Source organism: Astyanax mexicanus, chromosome 6 (assembly GCF_023375975.1).
Source record: "Astyanax mexicanus isolate ESR-SI-001 chromosome 6, AstMex3_surface, whole genome shotgun sequence".
NCBI classification, from domain to species: domain Eukaryota; kingdom Metazoa; phylum Chordata; class Actinopteri; order Characiformes; family Acestrorhamphidae; genus Astyanax; species Astyanax mexicanus.
The window spans coordinates 18,684,377-18,708,838 of record NC_064413.1 but is presented as its reverse complement, the minus strand read 5'-3'; the positions used below and the strand labels follow the sequence as shown (position 1 = coordinate 18,708,838).

The 24,462-nt window shown below is 35.6% G+C and overlaps 1 protein-coding gene across 2 annotated transcripts in view; it reads left to right on the top strand.

Annotated features, from left to right (window-relative positions):
* Positions 1 to 5,141: 5,141 nt before the first annotated feature.
* col6a4a (collagen, type VI, alpha 4a) overlaps positions 5,142 to 24,462 on the top strand; it is an 84,088-nt gene continuing 64,767 nt past the window's right edge. The window contains exon 1 of one of the 2 annotated variants that reach the window (XM_022674153.2): positions 5,142 to 5,270. The gene's annotated coding sequence lies outside the window, so the exon portion shown is untranslated. The remainder of the gene's footprint in view (positions 5,271 to 24,462) is intronic. The other variant, XM_022674155.2, reaches the window with a different exon arrangement.

The window sequence follows — 24,462 nt, the reverse complement described above, 5'->3', positions numbered from 1 at the left end:
ATAAAACAATGAAATTAAGTGAACTGAAATATGTGATTTTTTTATGTTTATTTTATTGGAAACCTGTGTTTAACATTTCATTTTGCAATTTTACATCACAAAAGTTCCCTAAATAGAAAAAAAAACATGATAATAAAGATGAGCTCTTTTTACTTTGCCTCTATGGCTCTATAGTGCTGCCATGCCCCAATGCCAGATTTACAGATTTACAGTACAATTGTTATGTGCAACAGAACATTAAAAATCCCCAGAAAATACTGGATGTCTATTGTAATGGATGTAGGGTCTGAAAGGATTAAATAAATTGTTGAACTTAACCCAACCTGATTGTGCTAAAAAGAAACAGCAATATGTATTTCAGTTTCTTATCTCTAATTGACTCCACTCACTCCATTTCTTTTTAATTTAATTTTTAAAGGTAAGTTTCAGAGGTTTTGATGAATGGAATTATGTAACTTTATACAACATATCGTTGCTGTCCTATGAAAAACACTTAACTCCATTTTTGTCGATTTTTAGTTTACTACATAATTTAAACAGACAAACAGTCCCCTATACTGTGCCAAAATTTCTTGATGAACGGACCAATAGAAACTCTTCACAATGACCTGAAATAAACTCTTTTTACATTGACTTCCATTGAAAGTTTACAAGGTTTTTTTTCTCTCATGTAAAGTTGCAGTTTTGGAGATAATTGTTTTTTATTGGGCAATGACAATATACAACATACACTTTATTACTATTATAATGTAGCTATCTACCTATACATTATCTCAAACACTTTGAACAGATGTTTATATTTAAAAAGAAAAATATGTCAAAGAAGACAATACCACCCATATGGGACAGAGCACTGATAATGGAAAGTATATTGTACTAAAATGCATTCGTTTTTTAATGGGCATATATGCAACTGAAACAGGCAGCCTAGTGCATCCCAAATTTTTGTCACATAGTCATTATGATTAAAAAAAAATGTGTTCTGGAGAGAGGCTTAGTGGTGCACTATAGTGGCATGTGTGTACTCATGTCTTATCTCTCATGAAAGGGCTTTTAGCTGATATTTTTTTCAGCAGGATAATGCTCCCACACACACAGCATAACTTTCTAGGCCTGTCACCAGATTTATTGCAAATCCAGCATTTATGGGACCAGCTAGGGTGCCAGCTTCAGCAGCCTACAAGTGTGCAGGATTTGCAGGCGCAGCTACAATATCTGTGTGCAAATGTGCTGCAGGAAGAATGCCTTACAGAACCTGTATTCCTCCATGCCCAACCTCATCAGCAGGGTAGTAGAGCCTCCTTTTTTGGTACATTTTGCCCAATAAACCCATACTTTTGCTTTATTGTTGTATATTGTAATCACACACATAAATCATAATTGCAATCACACATATAAAGTTTGATTTACTTCCAACAACTTCTTTCTTGGTACATTATTTTTTGTCAGTAAGTTGTAGTATGTGTTTATAACATAGTTATAGATAGGAAAAGTGGTAAAGTGGTTAACTTCAGGGTTATAGATAACTGCTCCGCAGTATTGCATAGCAGAATATTGTGAAAAAGGTCCTAATTGACACCAGAAAACAAGCAAGAAACACCCCTAAGCAGATTTGTCATGTTGAGTAAAGCTGAATTATGTTTGGGAGGGCTTGTTCTGCTGACCCTGTCTGGGAAATGGAATGCAGACCTAGTAGTAGTAATTCTACACTTAGCCTCAAAAGAATTGTTGCAGCCAAAAAAGGAAGATATAATTATATTTGAAAGGAAGATAAAGGTCACCAGTAACAATATGGGCAATATTTTTTGGAGCTACACGTACAGAAGTAGTGTGAAACACATGTTTGTAGCCCATTGTTACATTAAAAGTCTCATTCCATTGTTTTTTAATTCATTTTAAAATGTCTAGTTGTGGTCTCTAATATAAATGAATGCCATGTGAGACGTTTTTTTGTGAAAAAATAGTGTTCCAGTGTTTCTGTATAACCCTGCTTTAGACCACTGAATCAGAGGTCTCTGAAGAAAGACAGGATTTTGGCTCTTGCTCATGAATTTTCACACATGCAAACATATCGCCTCTGATTGGCTAACAGCACTGCAGCAGAGAACGCCTACCTTCCCCCCCCAGTCAATTTAACAGCTCTAAAACTTAAAGGACAAAATGTTTTCAGAAATACAGCCTTAGTTGTGAAGATATAGCACTAAGTGCTAGGTAAAGTTAACCCTTAAACTTCCCCTAACCTCAGACTCTCAGCATTGCTCAGCCTTTCAGCTAAACTAACGCTACTAAACACTTGCCTCAGACTTGGTGATTCAGTGCTTGGGCAGTTTTAGCACGTTATGTTACATATCATAAAATCTAAAGCAAACGGTGCCTGCTTAAAATGGTGTTCTATCGAGTTGAGCTACCTTGTCAAAGCGTGCGTCCCTAGTGTGTATTTAAGGTCTTGGTAAAACAACAAGAATCAACTGGAGATCCAATTTAAACCACTAGTTACTTCCTATAGTTCTTCTTTGCCTTGATGGTTCCTGGGTGGTTCTCAACAAATATCCTGTCAATTGGGGTGACAGTTTGAGTCTTCTTTAGAACCTTGGATAAGTGTCTACACCTCCCAGTAACTTCAGAAATGTATAATTGATGATCTTGCTGTGTGCAGTTATTTGGAAATGCCTTCAGGAGACATTCCTGTTATCCTGAGCTCACAGGACTTTTCCAAAGTACTGTGTGTTGTTCAATCCAACAAGTGCTGCCAAACAAAGAAACAGATCAAATAAATAACTAAAAGCTTAATATTACCATGACATTCAGGTCTATGTAGGTGAACATACAACCACAACTGTACATAATGACTTTCATTAATGACAACATTCATGTGAATTAATGTTATGCAAATCAGACCACATACAGCATCCAAAAACTTAAAATATGCAACCAACATCTGGATACCAGTCATTAAATTACAGCATATTATTAAACCTAGAAAAAGAATAAAGAAACAAGGAATCACCAATTTAAGGTTACCGTCAAAATATATTGAGTGTCAAGGTGGTTGAAAAGCTGGGCATCCAAAGGAAATGATCAATTCTAGGCAGATAAGCTAGCAGGTTAACCAGCTTTTGACGACACTGACCAATTTGATAAGATAATTTTACTTATTTAAAATGGGACAACTGCCTTGTAAAAATTAAATAAATGTAATTATTTTCAAATAATTTCTCTCTCAGTGCTCTTCTGCATGAGTGCATTGAAGAACTTGGGAGGAGTGTAGTTTACTCAAATGTATTTAGGTATAGATATCTTTCATACAAAATTACATAATAGATAGTTATATAATTATGGTTTTATGAAATAAAAAAAGGAATTTCATAAATAAGTACACTAATGTTTTTTAAGAAAGTAATGTTACCTTTTCACTTGAGGTTGGCTTGTAATGCTGGTCCACCAGTTTGGTCATGCTGGTTGATCATCTTGGTCTTGCTGGTTATGATGGTAGATCAACTTGGTCATGCTGGTCGTGTGGGTAGACCACATTGTTCTTGCTGGTCATTGTGGTCTTTCTGATCATGTGGGTTGCCCAGCTTAGTCTTGCTGGTTTTGCTGGTTGACCAGCTTGGTCTTGTGTTTTTTCTGGTCAAAAACTAGCCAATAAGAGCAGAACAGATCAACTCTTGACTAATCATAAGCCCACCATAAAAGAAGACTAACTACTTTATTTATTGCCCTATAAAGTGCACTTAAAATCCCTTAATTTTTCCAAAAAATACCTTATGTATGAATTTTACCAATCAAGTTGTAAGGAGCAGTAAAGCCACTCCACTGAAGTACAGCATTATAAAAGAGTTTTAGTTTAGTTCTCCAGCACCGAGGCTGAAGCAGTATTAGCATTAGCCGATGACCGCAGCATAGCGCTTTCGCTGTTCAGATGTGACTGTATTGGTCTGTAGTCTGCGTGTTTACCGTGTTAAAACAAGCTACGCGGGACGAACCGCTAGCTAATATCTCCCTGGCTTACGGGAACACTAAGGGTTTCTTAGTGTAGCGCTGTCGGTCGACAATTACTAGCACTAACTGGCTAAAATAGTGGAAATCTAAGCTTACTGTAAATGAACAGAAACGCTTTACTCACCCAAATAAACAGGAGAGAAATCTGTGTAGAACATCCTGCGCTCATTTTTACAGTTTTGTTTACTTACCCTGCGTTAACACTAGAACGAGTCGCTGGTGTCGCCCTGCGTTTGTCTCTTGTGCTCATGTATGTAAAAAAGAACTAAATGAAGATCACTAAAATGGTTGCAAATAAATTGATTTTAATAAGACATGGTGAATGTTTTTTATATATAACATTCACTATCCAGTCATTTTAGTCCCACTTGAAAAATATCCATTTTGGAGGGAAAATAGGGTATAAATATAAGATATTTCCTGACTACTTTATTATGCAGCTTCGAGTCCTGAGCTTGCTAGATTCTTGGCTGTTTCTGTGATTTACCTGCGCTAGAAACGCAGCCGTTCCTGCAGATTGGAACGAAATACGAAGGGCCCAGAAGTTCAGAGAGCAGAAGCTTGTGCTAGTCTTCACCCTCCTGGTGTTGGGGCATGACTAGTGATAGGGGAGTCCTAATGAGTGGATTGGGTGTTTGGACATGTAAGTGGGATACAAATTAGAAATAAAATTATTTAAAAAAATATATATATATAAGGGAAACATGATGACACCCCTATTCCTAACTAGTGTTGCTTAAAATGCGCCTTATAATCAAGTGCATCTTATGTATGAAAATAGACGTTGGAAATTGATGGTGCGCATTATAATAAAACAAATACAACGTTGTATTTTTTAAATGTCAAAACTCTTTAAAGCCTATTTTGTTGTCGCATGTTTTAATGCATAGTTGAAGAACCATCACAATGCAAATGATGGAATGGTGACAAAACACAGAGGATCCATTCTGATAAGTCACAGGTTTAGAAAGTATACTAAGAAAAAATATACCAAGAGAAAAAAAGTCTTTTGAGCCTGTGTGAGCTTATACTGCACCCGTATTCCTACAAGCCCCTCCCCCTGCTCTGTTATTGGCTGAAGGTGTTTGGGTTGCTGCTCTGTGATTGATTGGGAGCTCCAGTGGTCGGGTGGGTGTGAGTATGAGCTAATGTGAGGCAGAGTGAGGGTCTGGAGTAGGTCTGACGGAATACGGGTGGGATTATACTCAGGGTAGAGGGGTTTACCGTGTTTGGAGGATTGAGATTCCCTCCCTGCGCTCCAGCCTCATGTAAGTACAGCAGACTTAACTTTATCCATTTACACACTGCTAAATATTGCTTTTTTGGTTAAAAACGTTAGATATGAAATTAAATAGCTCGGTAAAATTAGCTGAAATAACACCTGCATAGACAGACCAACTGATGCGAATTCATAACCTACCTGTATTCATGCATTGTTTGCCAAGTGCAGTTAAAATGGGATATTTGGTGCTGAAACTGAGATGTAAACTGTTTTTTGGGGGTAAATACGTTGTTGTTTAGATTCCACAGCTGAATTAAGATATTGCTAGATTCACTAAATGCTTATTTGATGTACAAACATGAACGTTGGGCTCGTTATTTTTTAATTCCAGCAAGGTTACAGTCCACAACCTGGTTATGACCATAAACAGCAGTGCTGAGGAGAATTGTTTATTTTAAAGAGCTGCGGAATGTTAGTGTTAGTTAGATTTAAGTAGTTAATTTAAGACTAAACAAGTGTTGGTTTAATACTGCCAGCTTTGCTGTATGCACATTGCAAATGCACGTTTCAGTCAGGACGTGTTTGGTGTCTGAATTTTGCTTATTTAAGTTTTACCCTGGAGCTGCATCTCAAACAGCACCATCCCATAATAAGTTGGGTGTCAGGCTGGTGCAGCACATTTATTGTAGAAGTCTATTGAACGTGTTATAGGAGTGAAATGTTCCACAGATGTTCACAGTTTCCAATATTTTGACATATAAAGCTTGGGTATCTAACTAAAGCGTTATACTAACATTAACCCTTTCAGGCCTGAACTTATCTTAACCTGATCTTAAGTGATGGGAAAATTAAGAATATTGTTTTCTGTCTGTAAAGCACAGAAAAGAAGACTAATACTCTACTAGCTTTTTATGTCATTGCATTGGAAGCCTGTGTGTAGTGTTATATTTCGTATTGACGTTTTTATTTCATAAACCATCCCTGAACAGTAAAAAAAAACATGATTAAAAAGTTAAAAAGTTTTTTTTTTATTATTAAATGAGTAAAAATAAGCTGTTACTTTGCCTCAATGCTCTAGTACTGTTTTCCAGTGCAGTGGGCAGGACCAAGCTACAGTTTCATACATGAAAATACATGATTTCCATTGTAAAGGACGCAGGGTCTGAAAGGGTTAGCCTGCAGGCAAATATGTGTTAATGTTAACATGTACAACATAGTTAACTATTGACTGTTTGCTCATCACTGGCTACGCTTGTACAGAACAACTGTGTGTTGTTTACAATATGATTATTATTATCTTTGTTGTAACAATGCAGCTTGGCAATAAATCTTATACCGTTGGAAAGCCTGTTGATGTGGTGCCACATTTTGCTAGACTTGGTTAAATTGGGATTTTTTTCTGAGAGTAGAGTATTCAAGCAGTAAAAAATAGACAGTAGGGGTGTGCCATATCATATCGTATGCAATAATATCGCCAACATTTTTAAATATCGTGAACGACATTATACCTTGAAATATAGTGCCATATTACCCATCCCTAATTATTACGTCAGGGTACTATGTTTTGTTGTTTATAGCAAAAGTTAAAAAAATCACACTGTTCTCATTTACCATTATATATCTACTAGAGACTATATATGTCCAGTATAATTTATTTTACTGTAATCCTGAATATATTAAGATATGTGGAGTACATTATTAGTATCATGAAATCCTGACTCATTGATCAGTTCTGTTACAAATCTGAAAAAATTCTGGTCTTTTTTAATATCTCAGTTAGGGGTGTGCCATATTATATTGCATGCAGCAATAAAATTACATTTTCATATTGTTGCAGTAGTGTATTCTTGAATTATATATTTTTTTAACTTGTTAGTGTTTTGTCATATCGCCAAGAGTATCATTATCGTGAAAATTCCATGAAATAGTGTAATATTATCTTAGGGCCATATTGCGCACCAATAGTAGACAGTTTAGGTAAACACAGCACAAAACATAAGGCAATTCAGGTTTGGTAGATTATTTCTTTGATGTAACAATGCTTTTTGGCAATAAACCTTGTACCATTGGAAAGCCACATTTGCCACATATGCTGTTGACTCACAATGTACAATGTTTGAGGATCTTCTTGGGGTGTCGTCTTTTTCTTGAGGGACCCCCACTTCACTTCCTGCCTCTGACAGCCGCCGTTAGATGGAACTTGACCTTCATTTTGGAGATACTGGTACTGGGGCTCACTTCAAATAATGCCACAACCTAAATTTGAGGAACACCAACTGGCATTTGCCCTATCACGTGGGCTCTGTCCAGATCATTAAAAAGTGACATGCTAATTATTGGAGCAGATACCTAATGACCACTGTAGCAGAGCCCGTGTTCACAGGTGCCACTTCACCTGTGTACCAGAGGCTTAAAACAAGTGTCAATAGCAACTGCAAAATCAGCTGTTTGGCAATGTGAGAAGAGTTTTTTTGTGGGAGCAAACCACACACTCAGCTCTGTTGCTCATCCCACAAATGCATGTTTCTTACAAATGTGGCTCCATTTCACTGGTCACTGCTTACCACAACACACACATACTGGAAAACCATGTTTCCTCTATTTTTATTCCTAAATTTAGACATGCAGGTTTTATTGTTTATATACTACCATTGGTACTAAGTACAGTACACAGCTCTGGAGTAAGAGACCACTTCAGTTTCAGTATGTTTGAGTAAAATAAACATTGTTGTTTTGTTTTCCCAAATTTCAGAAAAGAATATTTACATTTATTTAGCATTTATTTGCAGAAAACGAGAAATGGCTGAAATAACAGCAGAGCTTTTAGACCTCCAATAATGCAAAGAAAACAATTTCATAGTCATACAGTTTTAAGAGTTCAGAAATCCATATTTGGTGGAATAACCCTGGTTTTTAATCACGGTTTTCATGCATCTCGGCATGTTCTCCTCCACCAGTCTTACACACTGCTTTTGGATAACTTTATGTCATTCCTGGTGCAAAAAGTCAAGCAGTTCAGTTTGGTTTGATGGCTTGTGATCATCCATCTTCCTCTTGATTATATTCCAAAGATTTTCAATTAAAAAAATAAATAAATCATCATTTTTAAGCAGTCTCTTACCTAATCAACTAACTGACAAACTTTTGCTAAGGTGAGCTGGGTGTGTTGCTCCAAAACCAAGTTTGAGAACCACAGAGCTAGCTAGATAAATTCATTCTGCTTATTGAGAAATTCAGCTTAGATACAGAACACCAAATATGCACATAAACAAATGGCACAGACTACAAAATGATGACACAACTGCAGTGGTGTATAGTCCCAGTCTGCCACAGGGAGGGCAGTGACTTCTCAAACAAACCCTGTTAAAAAATCATATCCCGTTATGATTTATTTATTAAAAAAAAATGCAGATATTTGAGCATGTATAAGATAAGCCCCTCCCATTTCCGGCCCACTTTTCTCTGATAGGCAGTGCTTTTTGCAGTGCTTGTTTAGTGGTTTCCCAAATGATACGTTTCAAACTGATTCAAGCTGGCTTGTTCATGATAAAACACTAAGCTCTCAATGTAACATTGATAAATGTGCTTTTGGATGTGGCCTATATTACCTGAGGCATTTTAGATAGCACAGACTGCTTAAAGAGGAACATGTGTTTATCTGTTTTTAATGAACCATTTATTTTCTCATTTTTTCACAGTAAAATTGTTTTTATGATTTTTCTATATTGTCTGATGACATGCAAATACAATGCTTAAAATTTCTACCATTCAAATTTTTTACTTTATTGCTTTTGTCTAGGTGTTTTTGGATACAACGGAAAAACATACTATTATGTTCATTTGTCAGAGCAGCAATGGTGTGTCAATTTGGCCTGGTGCATGTTTAATTATCCAAAATGTCTAAAAACAAAAAAATCCTAAGAAGCAGTGTGAATATTTTATTAATAACTCAATTGCTAATGATTCTATCAATATTTAGCGCAATGGTGTTTCTTACCTCTGACAGGTAATGGTTCAATTAGGATAATTAACTTATTTTTCATAAAAAAAATACGTTTAAACATTTGTCACATTTGTGATAGACTTGGTTAAATCATGATTTTGCAGAGAGTAGAGAATTCAAACAGTAAAAAGGAGACACTTTAAATAAAAACAGCACAAAAAGTAAGAAAAATTTGTTTTTAGGTAAATTTTTACTTTGTTGCAATTATGCTTCTTAGCTATAAACCTTATACCATAAGAAAGCCTCTTAATTTCCATTTTAAATGGAGCCACATTTGCTGTTGACTTGTTTGGTGTTTGAGGATCTTCTTGGGGTAATTCTCTGACAGGTAATGGTTCAATTAGGATAATTCACTTATTTTTCATAAAAAAAAAATACATGTTTAAACTTTTTTTTCTTCTTTATTACTTTTGAAAGAACAAACACAATAAACACAATAGTTTTACATAACATTGCCATTTTACTTTATTTTTAGTTTTTGCAGGGGGTGGTTGCAATTATGTGAGATGAAACATTTTCTTATTATATGTTGATTACACCAAATAAGGCAAGCAGAAGAAGTTTCATACAAAAAAAATACTTTAAACTATTTTCCTAGATCTTCAAACTTTACCAAGGATCAATTTGACTTGTAACATAACAGGAGAGTTAAACCACCCAATTTTTAAATGGTAAACAACTGTGATCTGAACTTTTTTCATTTTTTGTAAATGTGGTATTGGTGCTCTGATTGTGAACTTTTCTGCGGTCTTGACTGTAAATCATTGAGGTTTTTGCTGAGTCTTTAAGAGGGGAGGATGTTTATAAAAAGGCTTGTAAACTAAGCCGAGGAGTGATGGCGAATTTTCACCCAGCATGATAAACACAAGATAAACCATATTAGTTGAATGTCAGAAGAGACCACACACATATTTAAAGAAAACCATTTGATGGACACACATTTTTCCATATAAAACTAATATTACTGTTCATTGTAGTAGTTGATTGTTGGATTTCCTCAAAAGTCATTTGAGGTAAGCTGTGCAGGAAATGTGCAATTTGTGCTAATCTTGTTTAGAAGCTCTTAACCGATTTCCCATTTCGTTTTTAAACAAACTCCAAAAGGGTTTTAGCAAAGTTTATTAAAAAAAGGGATTAAAATGGCTTGCAAAGAAATGACCTTTTAAAAGGCTCAAAGAATGGAACATAAGAATTCACACCCTTGTTTTTCCCTACAAACCCACCAAACTTTATATATACAGTACCAGTCAATCATTTGGACAAACATTTTCATTAATATTTGTTCTTTATTTGTATTTTTTCCTACATTGTATAATAATAAAAAAGGCTTAAAAACTATGAAGAAACACACATGCAGTTAGATAGCAGACGTTTTGGGTATTTTTGCAATAGTGAAATTATTGGTAAAAAAAAATAACCATTTTAAGAATGCACTACTGCAACAAAATTAATACTAAGGTTTATTTACCCTAATTGAGATTTTCATCAGATTGTAACATATTCAAAATGTTATGATACTAATAACATCGCCAACATTTTTAAATATCGTGTACGATATTATACCCTGGAATATTATGCCATATCACCCACCCCTAATTATAACCTCAGGCTCAGGGTACTACTTTTTTACTGATTTTAGCAAAATAATAATTCACACTGTTCTTATTTCCCATCTACTAGAGACAAATTATATCTGTCCAGTATTATTTATTTTACTTTAATCCTGGATATAGATAATTGGGGTGCATTAGTATCGGATTAGTATCTGATAAAATTCTTGTTTTTTTAATATCTCAGTTGTGGGTGTGCCATATCATATTGTCTGCAGTAAAAAAAAAAAAAAAAATATATATATATATATATATATATATATATTTGATGCAGTAGTGTATTCTTGAAGTAATTTTGTGTTCTATACGTGTTTTATAAGTGTTTTGTCATATCATCAAGAGTATCATTATCACGAAAATACCATGAAATATTGTGATATTATTTTTTTACGACAATATTGCCCACCCCTACTAATAATTCACTCCATATATTCAGGATTGAAGTAAAATAAATGATACTGGACAGATATAATCAGTCTCTAGTATATATTTAATAGGAATTGAGAATTGTGTAAATTCTCCTTTCACTACAGCAAAAAAGTTGTACCCTGTATGGCCCAAAATTTTACAATATGTCAGGGCATTTTGCTATAACATTATTTGAAAATTTTGGAGATAATATTGTGTATGATCTGATGCGGAACACCCTAAGCCTTCACAAACACCTGATATAAAAACCCAACTCAGGTGGTTTGGAACGAGTTGGAGCACAGAGTGAAGGAAGAGCTCAGCACCTCTAGAACTCCTTTAAGACAGTTGGAAAACCATTCAAGGTTTTACATCATGCAGCCGACTGAGAGAATGCTAAGGGTGGGCAAAGTTACTTTGAAGAATCTAAAGTAAAAACAATTTGGTAAACAAGTAAAACCTTTTTGTTTACTTCATAATTACATATGCATTCATTTTAAAGTCTTCAATATTAATCTATAAAATAAAAATATAGGACTGAATAGGATTAAAAAGAACATTAAATGAGAAGTGCTGTGCCCAAACATTTGACTGGTACTGTATTTTTTAAGTTACTTTTAGTGTTTAGCTATCATATCTTTACAGGTAGTATAATGCACTGCCTAATTTCTGGACAGGACACAGTCTGATGCCATTATAATCAGAGATGGGTTGCCACTTGTGCTCTCTTTGTGTCTTTCTATGCTGCTTATCAGTGCAGTGGCTTGCTCTGGCACATCACTGAACATAATAAGGTGTAATGAGGTATTTCCTCCAGATTTGAACCCTAGAGACAGGGCCTTAGAAGGGTGGGGTTCCTGAGGAACTGTTGTCTGTATGTCTAAGAAACTGGAAACTGGAGCTGCTTGGAATACTGATATGGTGCACATATGTTTCATTTTAGCTGAAAACTATTTAGTAGTAGAATGTATTTTGTGGTCACTGATTTTTGTTTATTTTTTTATACATTAAGTTTTATATACAACCACTTTTGTAGCAACAATGCATGTTGCTACAAAAAACAGGCAGATTGTGTAATAATTAAATGACAAAATATCATTATATGTACTATATTATATGCATTTTATAAGCTATGTAGAGTGTTTAAACTGTAAATAACAGGCATTTCCAACCTTTTGCGACTCAGGGCACACTTAACCCACCGCAAAACTTTCTACAACTTCTTCTTCTGATGTCAAAAACCCTGTTTTTTTATCATTTTTCCACAATGTGTAAAATGCAAACCACAGGACCACAGCTTCACTCAGGGTGCTTTCACACTTGAAAGTCCGGACCGTGGTTCGAACCAAGGTTCATGTGTTTGCTACATTGTATATATTTGGTCCGCTTATTTGTATTTCCACACTGCAGTTTAGGGAGCGCACCAAAGACCTTTGTGTGATACTCCTACATCCTTTTATCATCACTTACGTATTGATGCGTTTTCCTTAACCTGATGCTGATTGGTTTTAGAAGGAGATGCGTCTGACGTTGGCGTGTTGATAATTCAGCGGGTGATTCATTCGGCAGGAAGCCTTTCCAGGATAAGGATAAAATGAATGAACAGATTCATTTCGTCTCCATATTAATGCTGCTGCTATTGTGGTTTTTATACCAGCAGCAGCAGCAACTTCAGGCACAGTACTGTAGGTTAGTTCAAATTCACCAAACGAACGTGCTTGTCCTGAAGCAACTGTATCCACGGCTCATTTTTCCTGCTTTTCCGGTTATTTTGAGAGGGTACGTCCAGTGCGTCCAGCTCCGCCCCCTTTGTTAGCCTCATGCCGTCCAGTCCCGCCCACTGTGTCAGCATCATGTCTTAGCTCCGCCTCTGAACGGAAGTAAACAATGTACAGGGCAGTTAGCGGACTTTAAATATAATGTGCCGGACTGGATGCGCTGGACGTCTAACTCCGCCTTCCCGCAGGCTGCAGTCAGTAGATGGTTATTTTTCTTCTTCTGCTGCCGTTGTTGAGGAACGCCTGCTCAGCTTCCTGTAATTGGTCTGAAAGTTCGAACCATCCAGAAAAGCGCTTTCACACTGCAGGCGAACCGGACCATGGTTCAGAAGATCCGGACCGTTTTTTGCAGCCCCTTTCACAACTTCTACTTTGTTTTGGACCAAACTGAAAAGTCTAAAAGTCCGGACCAAACGAGGCAGGTGTGAAAGCACTTTCAGACTCAACTGTGACGCGACTGTGTTGTATGCAAACCAATCAACAAGCTCGGCCTAAACATGTTTTGCAAATAAGTTTACTAAATGTATGTCACATCTTAAATTACAGTTACTGATGTCTTACTTTGCAAAAGTTGGTCTACGCCCCTCTTTGCAGTACCTCTACCAACAGATAAAAAAAAACATATAAATTATATGATATAAAAAAATTCCAGAACACACTGGATTTCTGCTTAGATTTTTCTGCATCAGTTTTACACAACTTAAAGGTGTTCTGAAAGTTGTGTACATTGATGCCTGGTTTACGCTAATCAGGATTTGTGTCTTTGTTTAAGAAGAACTTTATTACCTCCATGATTTACTTACTTTTTCTAGCCTGCACTTTGAATGTTTGCTTAATAAACAGTAGAACTGTTTGTGTTATTGGTTAAGGTAGATTGTGCTTGTCTAAAATTGTAATTTGTATAATAGTCAGAACATATTTTATAAGTAATGAATATAGATATCCAAAAAGGTTTTGTTCTCTTTCATGTATGTTTATCAATGTATATTCAATTTACAAATTACATTAAATATTATTTTTAAACTGAATTGTAAAACTGATGTACTCTCACTAGTGTTTTTGCGATTTCTTCTCACACCCCAGTATTACTACAACAATTCTGAAGATGCTTTGATTACATTATTGGCCACTAGATTACTTTTAAGATGCCAAGACAACCCTTTTGACCCTAATTCCTCAATTCCTAATTACTTTAAACTATTATAGCCTAAAGCCAAATGTTGTTATGTCTGCAATTAGACTTGGTGGAAGCTGGATGTTTTGAAGCTGCTTTGTCACACCAGGCTCCAAATGAACGGGTTGAAAAACACTGTGATAGACATGATAGACCACAGGGCAAGGAAAGAGATATAATATGGCACCTCTCAATAACTTTAGAGAACCGGTCTCTGACACTGAACTATTGCCCAGCATGTCCCAGACCTACACATCACCCGTCACATGACTGCACTAATTCGCTGATTGTTTCCACCTGTGTCCCTGTTTTATCACAGTGTGTGGTGTGTATTGACCCTCCATGCCCTGTTTCCTGTGTCTTATGTACTCCAGTCTTGTTTTATCTAGTTTTCCCAGCAGTGTGCTAAGCTTTTGTTCTGTTTTTACTAAAGTTTTGTTCTGTTTTTGCAACTTTTTCAAGTTTGCCAAAGACAAAAAGAAAGTCTTTTACACTGTTCATGCCTGTGTTTGACCCATGCCAGTTTGACTAACGTTTTGGATTGCCCCTTTGTTTGTTTTATGTTTTCTTTATTTAAACTCACCTTTTTTTCACGCTTGTCTCATCCTGCCTGTCCTGTCCTGGTCCCGATTGTGACAACTGATTCACATTTTCAATCTTGCTGTCACATCTTGGCCTCGTCTCGTGTCTCTGTGTGTCTTCCCCACGTGACCTGTGCTCCCCTGTGTCTCCTGTCTCAGTACTTTTCCATGTGTGTCTCATTTGTAGCTCCGCCCCTTCCCCAGGTGTTTCCAATTCTAGTGTGTTTGTGTTACTATAAATAGCCCTCCTCTGCCACCTTGTCCTCCGTCGGTCTTTGCACTAACCCCTGTTGTTTGTCGTACCTCTGTTTCTTGTGTTCATTCCTGCGCTCCTTGGTTTCCTGCTCTGTGTTTATCCCATCTTGTTTTAGTTCCTTGTTTATCTTGTTTATTCCTGGTTATTGTCTCTGCTTTGTTTAGTTCATAGTCTTGTTTCATTCATTTGTTTTCCTTGTATAGCCTCCCTCTTTGTTTGTAATTGATATTTATCTTGCTTATTCTCGTGCTCCTTAGTTCCCTCCTTAGTGTATATCTTTGTATATCTTTTGTTTATCCTTTGTTATTTTTAAGTTCCCTGTGTTTTCCCTAGTTTATTCCCTTGCCCTGTTTTAGTTCATCCTGCCTAGTTTTATAGTACCTCTTGTTTGTTTATGTTAGTTTTATATCACGTTGGTTTTCTTATTCATTTCATTGTTCTGTATTTACCCGTCTATTTGTTTACTTGTTATTTATTTATTAAATTATTATTTATTGATTTCACCCTACCTGCACTTGCGTCCGCCTCCTCGTCTCCCTGCCTGGGTCACTTCGTGACACTTGCTTACATCTGTTTGGAAGATATGCTTTTTTGTTTAATCCCTAAAATCTCTCGCTCTTTTCTGTGCCTGAGTTTCCACACTGTAACAATAAAAAAGTTAAGAAAACTTTAAATTTACTAAAATAAACTTACTGCACTAGATCTTTGAGTTTTAAGGCCAACCAGTTTTAGTTTTGAAAAAAAAAAAAAAAAAACAGACAGATGTGCCAACTTTAGATAATACTTTTTTATATGCATAAAAACTTTATTAGTAAGTCTCACTAACTTAAAAAAACACTTTTTGTTGTTAGTTGGCCTCATTTTCGTTGTAGGAAATGTGTTTTGTAAGTTCGGCTGACTATCCTTTAACATCAACTAAAACAATTCACTTGTCTTAATCACATATTTACACAAATCAAGCTCACAAAATGAGCATATAGTATTTGTAAATTTAAGTTAACAACTGAGAATTTATAACTACTACATATGTGTCTTATTGACAGGCATATAAGCTTACGGTAGTGCAAATATGACCAGCTGCACTCAGCCAGCATAAAGTCACAATGGGCAACAAAAAACACAGTAACTTACTCTTATAGCCTTTAACACTGAGGCCAGGCAGTTAACTATTATGTAACACATAGTGTTGTCACGATACCAAAATTACTACTTTTGATTCAATACATGCCTAAATATCTTAATACCGATATTGAAACGATACCTCGTTTCGATACCTTTTAAAAAAATAGAACATCAGGAAAAGTAATGGAATGACAGATAAATAAACTTAAAATTCTTTGGTTTTTTTTTTATTAATAAACAAAAAACACTAACAATGTGATTCAGTGTTATCTGTTGAGCATAACCTTACAGCAGGAAAACAATTTTAACTTAATGAATTAAAATAAATAAATTGCATTATATTATGTCAAAGCTGCTGAGTTTAAAATATGTGCACAGAAGTAAATAAGTGTCTGTTGCAGCAGCCGAGCTTTATGGCCATGTAATTTAAAAAAAAGAAACATAATCTCTTTTTTCTGAGCTTTATGGCCAAGTTATGAGGAAAAAATGTGTTGTTCTCTTTTTTCTTGCTGACTTATTTTCTGGACAGTTCTTTGGCCACATTAAGGTTCTAAGCAAAGAACATAAGCGTGTCAATATGCTCTTCAGTCAATCTTATGCATCTAGGACTGTAGATAATGTCAAAATTGTTTGGATTAGCATCCATGCTATGCATTCTCTTCTGACTGCCCCCTTGTGGCACTCTTTGGAAATACTTTGGAAAATACTTTGGTCTATTTGTAACTTTAATGCAGTTTAATTGAGCAGCTGTAATAACAACCGGACTGAGACCACCTTGAGGCGCAGTTTAATATATATATATATATATATATATATATATATATATATATATATATATATATATATATATATATATATATATATGTTAGCCAGATAACGCTAGCTACCACAGCTATGAACAAACGCTGTGTCCATGCTTACACGGTGTGTGCTGTGTTCACTTCTCACAGCTGCGTGACTTGGTTTAGTATGTGTACATCTGAGCTGCACGTCCAAACACGTTTTTAAAAGCGCAGTATTTCAGCGTTCAATGGTAAATCTCAGATATATGCACTGGAACACTGAATCTTCTCGCTATATGTACTTATGTATATGTATATTATATGTATATATTCACGCCAGACAGCTCTGACCAATCAGCTTGGTTTATTGGTGTGCATTTCGGTGCGTTTAGGTTTATGCCTGTGTGAAACCAACCCAAACAGAGGGAGAAAACGCTCCAAGTAAACAAACTCATCAGCTGATTCGGACCAGAGAAGCTAACTACAGGTGTGAAAACCCCCTAAAACACGCTCATTTGTTCAGCACCGGTACTAAATAAATGAGGTATTGTACCGTTTTTAAGGACAGAGTATCAAAGATACACTTTTAGAATCGTATATTAGTAACAAATATGCAAATCCAAAGAGAAGACAGTCTGTGGAGAATGACTATACACTGATGATGAGTGAGAGGTGGAAGGACACGCCCAATATGCAAATAGCCATCACATCACATGAAAACCCCTGCGTTTTTGTTCAGTAGACCCCATTTAACTAAAAAACTCAAAATGAGCATGTGCAGTAGTGAGGAGTAGTTGGCTTGGCCTTAACTAGGATTCAAATTTTTGCAACACACAAATGATTTTGTTAGGACAACTTTTTCACAAGAAACTTAATAAAGTTAGTTAAGGCAACTAGTTTGCTACAGTTTATGGTGCAATTAATTATTTTCTTGTTCAGCAGAACATTTTTAAGTTTATTTTTTTTACAGTGCATGTTGTCAGAACCCTTTTCTGATGTGGGATGGGATGCAAACCACAGTACAAAGTTTTCAGGCACAGGAAATGAATGTGTCTGCACATGAAACAGCAGGGTTACATAACAAATGTGCACACATCAATATAGAATTCTTGGGCTGAAGGAAGTTGTTTGAATTTCATCAGCTTGACTAAACAAAGCCCTTCTAAGGAGCAGTCAATCCTGACTGCTGGAGTTGATCTGAAAAACTTTTTTTTTTTTGTTTTGTCAAATGTAGCGTAGTCTCTGCAACTGCTATTTTCTCCACTGCTTCAAGAAAGGCAGGTATAGGAGTAATTTCTCATATTCTTAATTACCTTGGACACATTGCACTGCATTCTCCTTCCCCTCCTCCTCCTCCTCCTCTGTGACAGTAAGTATTAGCAGCTGTCAGGATGCTGTACAACATTAGTGTGTGCAGCTGTGTACAACTGTGGAGCTGATTGCCTTTAACTAAAGTCAAAGGGTCGTTATTTATACAAGAACTAAAGAGGGTTCCAGTTGCAGCTTTGATTTCTTACTGGTAGTGCTGGGCGATTATGGCCTAAAAAATAATCTTCGATTATTTCACAAAAAAATCTGATTTCCGATTTTAATTGATTACTTCCCCTCTACTTAAATCAAACTACAGATGACAAAGAAATGGTTCAAAACTAGGATTACCTATAAAAGATTGGTGTTTGTTGTTCAGACGCTTTGGGTTGAGTCGTCTCATTAAGTAAAACAATGATTAAAAACATTGTTTAAGCCCATGCGTTTATATCACACGCTGACCTGGTGTACATACAGCCATGGAGAAACTTACACTGACGGACACTGGATTGTACATCAGAGTGCGGGTCTGTGGCTGAAAATTTAGAAAAATGCACTAAATGCGCCACAGAGGAAAATTTGAATGAGAGATTATTATTGTTTTCCATAATTAATCACAGACACCTTCGTTTTTTTTAGAAATGGTAGGATTTATTATATATATATATATATATATATATATATATATATATATATATATATATATATATTTGTTAAATATATGCTTTATCTCACCAGATGGGTAAACACTGCAGAAATAAGGAGCGTTTTCGGATATTTAATACTAAAAGGATAAAAATGTCTGTATGTAAAATTGTGGTTACTACATTTGAAAAAAAAAAAAAAAAACGCATTAAAACTGTTATTTGAATCAACCAAATTAATCGTGAAAAGCACCCAGCACTACTTACTGGGGATTGATGTATAATTTCTTTTTAAAATAGATTAAAATTCCCAACCAACAGAGAACATTATATAAAAAAACATTTAGTTACTACATTTTAAAGGTTTCAGAAAGGTTAGCCTGTAATGTTACAGAATTAATGTTCCAATAAAATTCTGAAAATGTATATATGTATATTTATTTGTACATATATTTTTGTTTTATTAGCATTAAAGGAGAACTCCGGTGAGAAATGGACTTGGGGTGTAGTGAAACATGATAACAAGTACAGAATTTTGTCAAATAGCCCACCTCCATTCGACCACTCGATTTGCCTATGCAAAGAAATCACTATTTTTACACCATTAACAAGCTCTAAATATCTCCACACTTTGTTGGTAGAATTCGAAGGGACCTGACACTTAAATCTAAGTACTGACATCTTTAAAAGTGCACAGGTAGCTTATTTTAAAAGATATTTATACAAACAGTATCTTCAGGTAGTTCTCCAAGCACCGCCATCTTGAAGTTAAGCCACGACATGTCGACTGATGAGCGAGAACAAATACAGAGAATAGGACAACAGATTGCAAAATTAATTCTGTGAAAATGTATGAATATTATATAGTTTTTTTCAACAACAGCTGGAATTCAGCAATTTCTGAAATAGTGATTTATTTGCATGGAGAACTCTATGCCCCCATCCCTAGCATTGTAAGTCTGTTGGGAGCATTGGCTAAAAGTGTTGTATTTTGGATTGCTAGGGAAGAATGGAGATGAGCTATTTATTAAACGTTTGTACTTGTTATCATGTTTCACTACACCCCAAGACCATTTCACCCCTGATTTCTATTTAATGTGGTTTTCAGGATTATTTTCATCAGGAATTGATAAATAACTGAGAGCACAATAAGATAAATCCAGTTTATTTTGGATTAAGAATAATTTAATTATAATTATTTTCTCTTTGAGAATTTTCTGTTAGCTGATCTATAATGGATGCTGTGGACTGCATGGATTCTCAGCTTCTTTGCAAATTCTTAGTGCTGTAGTGTTTAAAATCTAATACTGACCACTCTTCTAAACCTGTACTTGCTAATGGCTTTACTGCGTTGGGAACTGTATACAAATAAAGGCTAATTATAATTCTCAATAAAGTCTTTATTAGATATGTAGCCTCACCAAAATATCATGATAAAGTGTAAAACTCTGTCCCCAACTGACAGCATATATACAGTCAGTTGGGGACAGACAACATATATTTTACCTTATCCAATTAGAAACATCTTCCAGGTTCTCAGTCACCTCAATCAGACTTGGGGCTTTTTAACAACAAGAATGCAAAAAATGAACTATTTTTTTTTTTTCTTTTTATTGTATGATAGTATTGTCCGGTGATAATATTGTATAAAGGAAACCAGCTTAGACATACCCTCTCACCCTCTATATGAGCCTCATGATGTGACAGTATAAACAGTCATTTGTGTCAAATGAACTAAGATTAATATATATTTTTTTACCAAGCTATTAAAGCTTTTTTTTTTTAAAGCAGAAACAGGTGCACCGTTTATAAAAAAATATATACTATAAAACTTTGTAAAGTTTTGCCATAAATCCTAGATGCTTATCATGCATTCTATTTATGTTTTGCCTATCCATATGTGAAAACTCTTTGTTTGTGGTTTGTACTCTGATTTTGGCCTTTTGCTTTTCTTTCATAGTTTTGGCTCACCTTTGACTCACCTTTTTCTCACCCATATCTAGTCTATTTGGTCACATTTTCCTCTTATTCCTTCTGCTTACCTGGTTGTTAATACGTACAAGCTTTTGTAAAGATTGCATCTCAAAAACTATTAAGCTGTAAGGTTCAAATATCTGTTGCAGTTTTAAAAAATAAATGTGTGAAGTGTGTTCAGTTTATGAAGTGCATTTAAAAATGTGTGAAATCTTGTGTAGACATACAATTTAATCTTTAGACACAGCTGTTGTTGTTTAAAAAACTTTTTTGAAGTCCTTGACAAGAAAAGTACAGAAGCCAAACAGGATGTGCTTGAGGCGTTTGTTTGTGAGGAATTAGATTTGAACCATGCTCTCAGCATATGGTTGTAGTACAAGAAGAGACTTGAGCTGAGTTTTGGGTGGCTTCTGCTGTAATCTAACAGGCTGATGAACAGAGGCAGGACTGAGAGAAAGAGCTGAGGAGCATGGAGGAGATGGGGTGATGGTGTGCAAAAAAACACAGGAGAAAACAGAAGCTAGATATTGACACTTCAGCTGTGTTTAGACTGCAGGCTAATCAGATTTGTTTCTTAAATCAGCTTTGTTGAGATGACTCCCCACTATCATCTCATTATTTGCAAGTAATCAGTTTAGATTTGGATTTGATGAGGTAATTTTTGTCATGTTGTAAGTGATGCAAAAGACACGTTGAAATACTATTTGAGCACCCAGACTGAAACGCATTGTAATTGTATTTTAAACCACCTCCAAATCTGCATTGGAACCTATTTGCTGTCCAGACTATGAAAAATCTATCTGGATCTATCTGATATCTTTTTGGTGTTCAGACACTTTGGGTTGAGTCGACTCATTAAGTGAATCAGTGATTCAATACATTGTTTACAAGCCCATGTGTTCATATCACACGCTGACCTCGTGTCACACACTGACAGACACTGGATTATACTTCAGAACGCGGGTTTGTAACTGAAAATTGAGAAATAACACACTAAACAAGACACAGAAGAAACTTATAGAGATTATAATTGTTTTCCACAATTAATAACGGATCCTCACTAGAAAGTGATGATGCTGCAGTTTTAAAAAACTGTAGGATTTATTTCTAGCTAAAAATATGCTGAAATAAAAACATTAGCATTAGCGTGTTGGTCTGTGGGAGGCTCTGGCAACCAAGGTAAGACAGATAAACACTTCAGAAATGAGTAGCGTTTTCGGATATTTTGAATTAAAAAGATAAAATGTCTGTATTGTATTATTTTTTTTACGGCCCACCTGTTTACAACTTGAAAGCATCAAGGCCCCTCTAATAATAATAATAATAATAATAATAATAATAATAATAGTAATAATAATAACAACAATAATAAAATATCAAAAAAAAAAGAGTATAATAAACTCTTGCTACCATAACTTTACACTGAAACTGTGATTTAGGCTTTCCAAATATAGTACATGAACTTCTTACTGGAAACATGCTCTAATATTGTGCTTCTTTTGTATTTTTACCTTTAAATATACACATAAGAGTAACATAGTGTGACAGGGTAGCACAACTCGACAGAACACCTGATGACTCGGGTGTGGGCATATCTGTGACGTTTTTTTTATTCAAATGAAGCAACCCTGAGAAACCCTGGGATACAGCGTGCTGCGTCATTAGCGATCGTCTTTTTGACTTCAATGCTCGAGCCCATGACATAATTTCGATTGATTTTGATAAAATATCGAAATCGTGACACCCCTAGTAAAGTCTGTCTCAGTGAGTCTTTATGCCAGTCTCATCAGTCCTGAGTCAGACCAGCTGGGACAGGCAGGGGCTGCGTGTCACAGCGTGGGGCAGACCCACGCGTTAACCATCTCCGCACGACACTGTATGTAAATTCGCGATTACTCCATTCTAGAAAAATCGCATTAAAACTGTAATTTGAAAATTGCCCAGGACTACAATCTGGATATGACTGAAAACAGACTTGGGCTGACAGTCTGAACATAGACTAATAGGATGTCAGATCCATCAATAATGGCCTACTTAACAGACAGTAAAGGACCTTTTCTCTACTCTGAAGTGGTTTAGTCTTCAGTGTTAACATCAAGAGTAAATAGTTTTAATGAGTCAGTAATGGCATAAATAATTGGGACATTAAACCCCACAAAAAAATTTAATATAAAAATAGTTTTTAGTGTTCGTGTAGCAGTGTTCTGCATGTGTTTTAAAGCCCTGCCAATTTTTTCTAAAGAACAGATTTCACACTGGGGTCTTCAAGCCACATCTAAGACCTGCGGTTCTCTGCAACGAGAGGAATGTGCTCATTTGCTTGTCCTTGTGGTTGAGGAAGTTCATCACAAAGGTTATGGTTCCTGTCCCCCCACATACAGATTGTGGGGCTTTTTCCGCTGTTTAGAGATCGCACAGCTGGCCAGCTGCTGTCAGATTACTGTCTGTGCCTTTTAACGACAGTAACTTTGGCTTGATGGCTAAAATGAAAGAAAATATATTTACTGTTGTAGAGATAAACCAAAAGCATTATACAGTGTGTAGGCAATAGGCCTGGGCAAAACAGTAAAAGTATATATCACAATATACACTACAGGCAAAAAGTTTGGACACACCTTCTCTTTTTCAATGCGTTTTCTTTATTTTCATGACAATTTACATTGTAGATTCTCACTGAAGGCATCAAAACTATGAACAAACACATTTTTACTAAACAAAAAAGGTGAAATATATATAAATTCTAGTTTCTTAAAAATAGCCACTCTTTGCTCTGATTACTGGTTTGCACACTCTTGGCATCATTCTCTCAATGAGCTTCAAGACGTGGATCATCTGAAATGGTTTTCCAACAGTCTTGAAGGAGTTCCCAGAGGTGTTTAGCACTTGTTGGCTCCTTTGCCTTCACTCTGTGGTCCAGCTCACCCCAAACCATCTGGATTGGGTTCAGGTCCGGTGACTGTGGAGGACAGCTCATTTTTTGTTAAGTACAGAAACTCCACATGTGTTCATTTATAGTTTTGATGCCTCCAGTGAGAATCTACAATGTAAATAGTCATGAAAATAAAGAAAACGCATTGAATGAGAAGGTGTGTCCAAACTTTTGGCCTGTACTGTATAAAAACATTTTCACAATACACAATATTTATCCCTTTATTCATAAATACAAATATACATCAGTAGTGACAGGTCTGCAAGGGGTTATTTTCAGTGAGAATGTGATCTGGTCTTGATACGAACTGACTATTAAATATAATCCTCAGGTTTTTGCTAAACAATAAGCAATATCTTCCACATTCAGTGTTAAAGCAGCTTTACACTACACAAGCATACACATTAGAAAGATGCTATAAGGTAATAATTAGGAGTAAGAAAAAATGAAAAGGATCATTATGTGATTATATTTTTCTTACATCAATGGCATTAAATAGTTTTAAATTACAATAATATTGTTAATCATATTGGTTAGTCCAAAAGTAGTGTTCCCTCAGCCCACATATTACCCTTGATCAGTAGAAGGGACCCAAAAGCAAGAAGCATCAGTTCTCACATAAAGCTGCTTTAACTATTCACAGTGAAATATATTTTGGCCAGGGCTGCT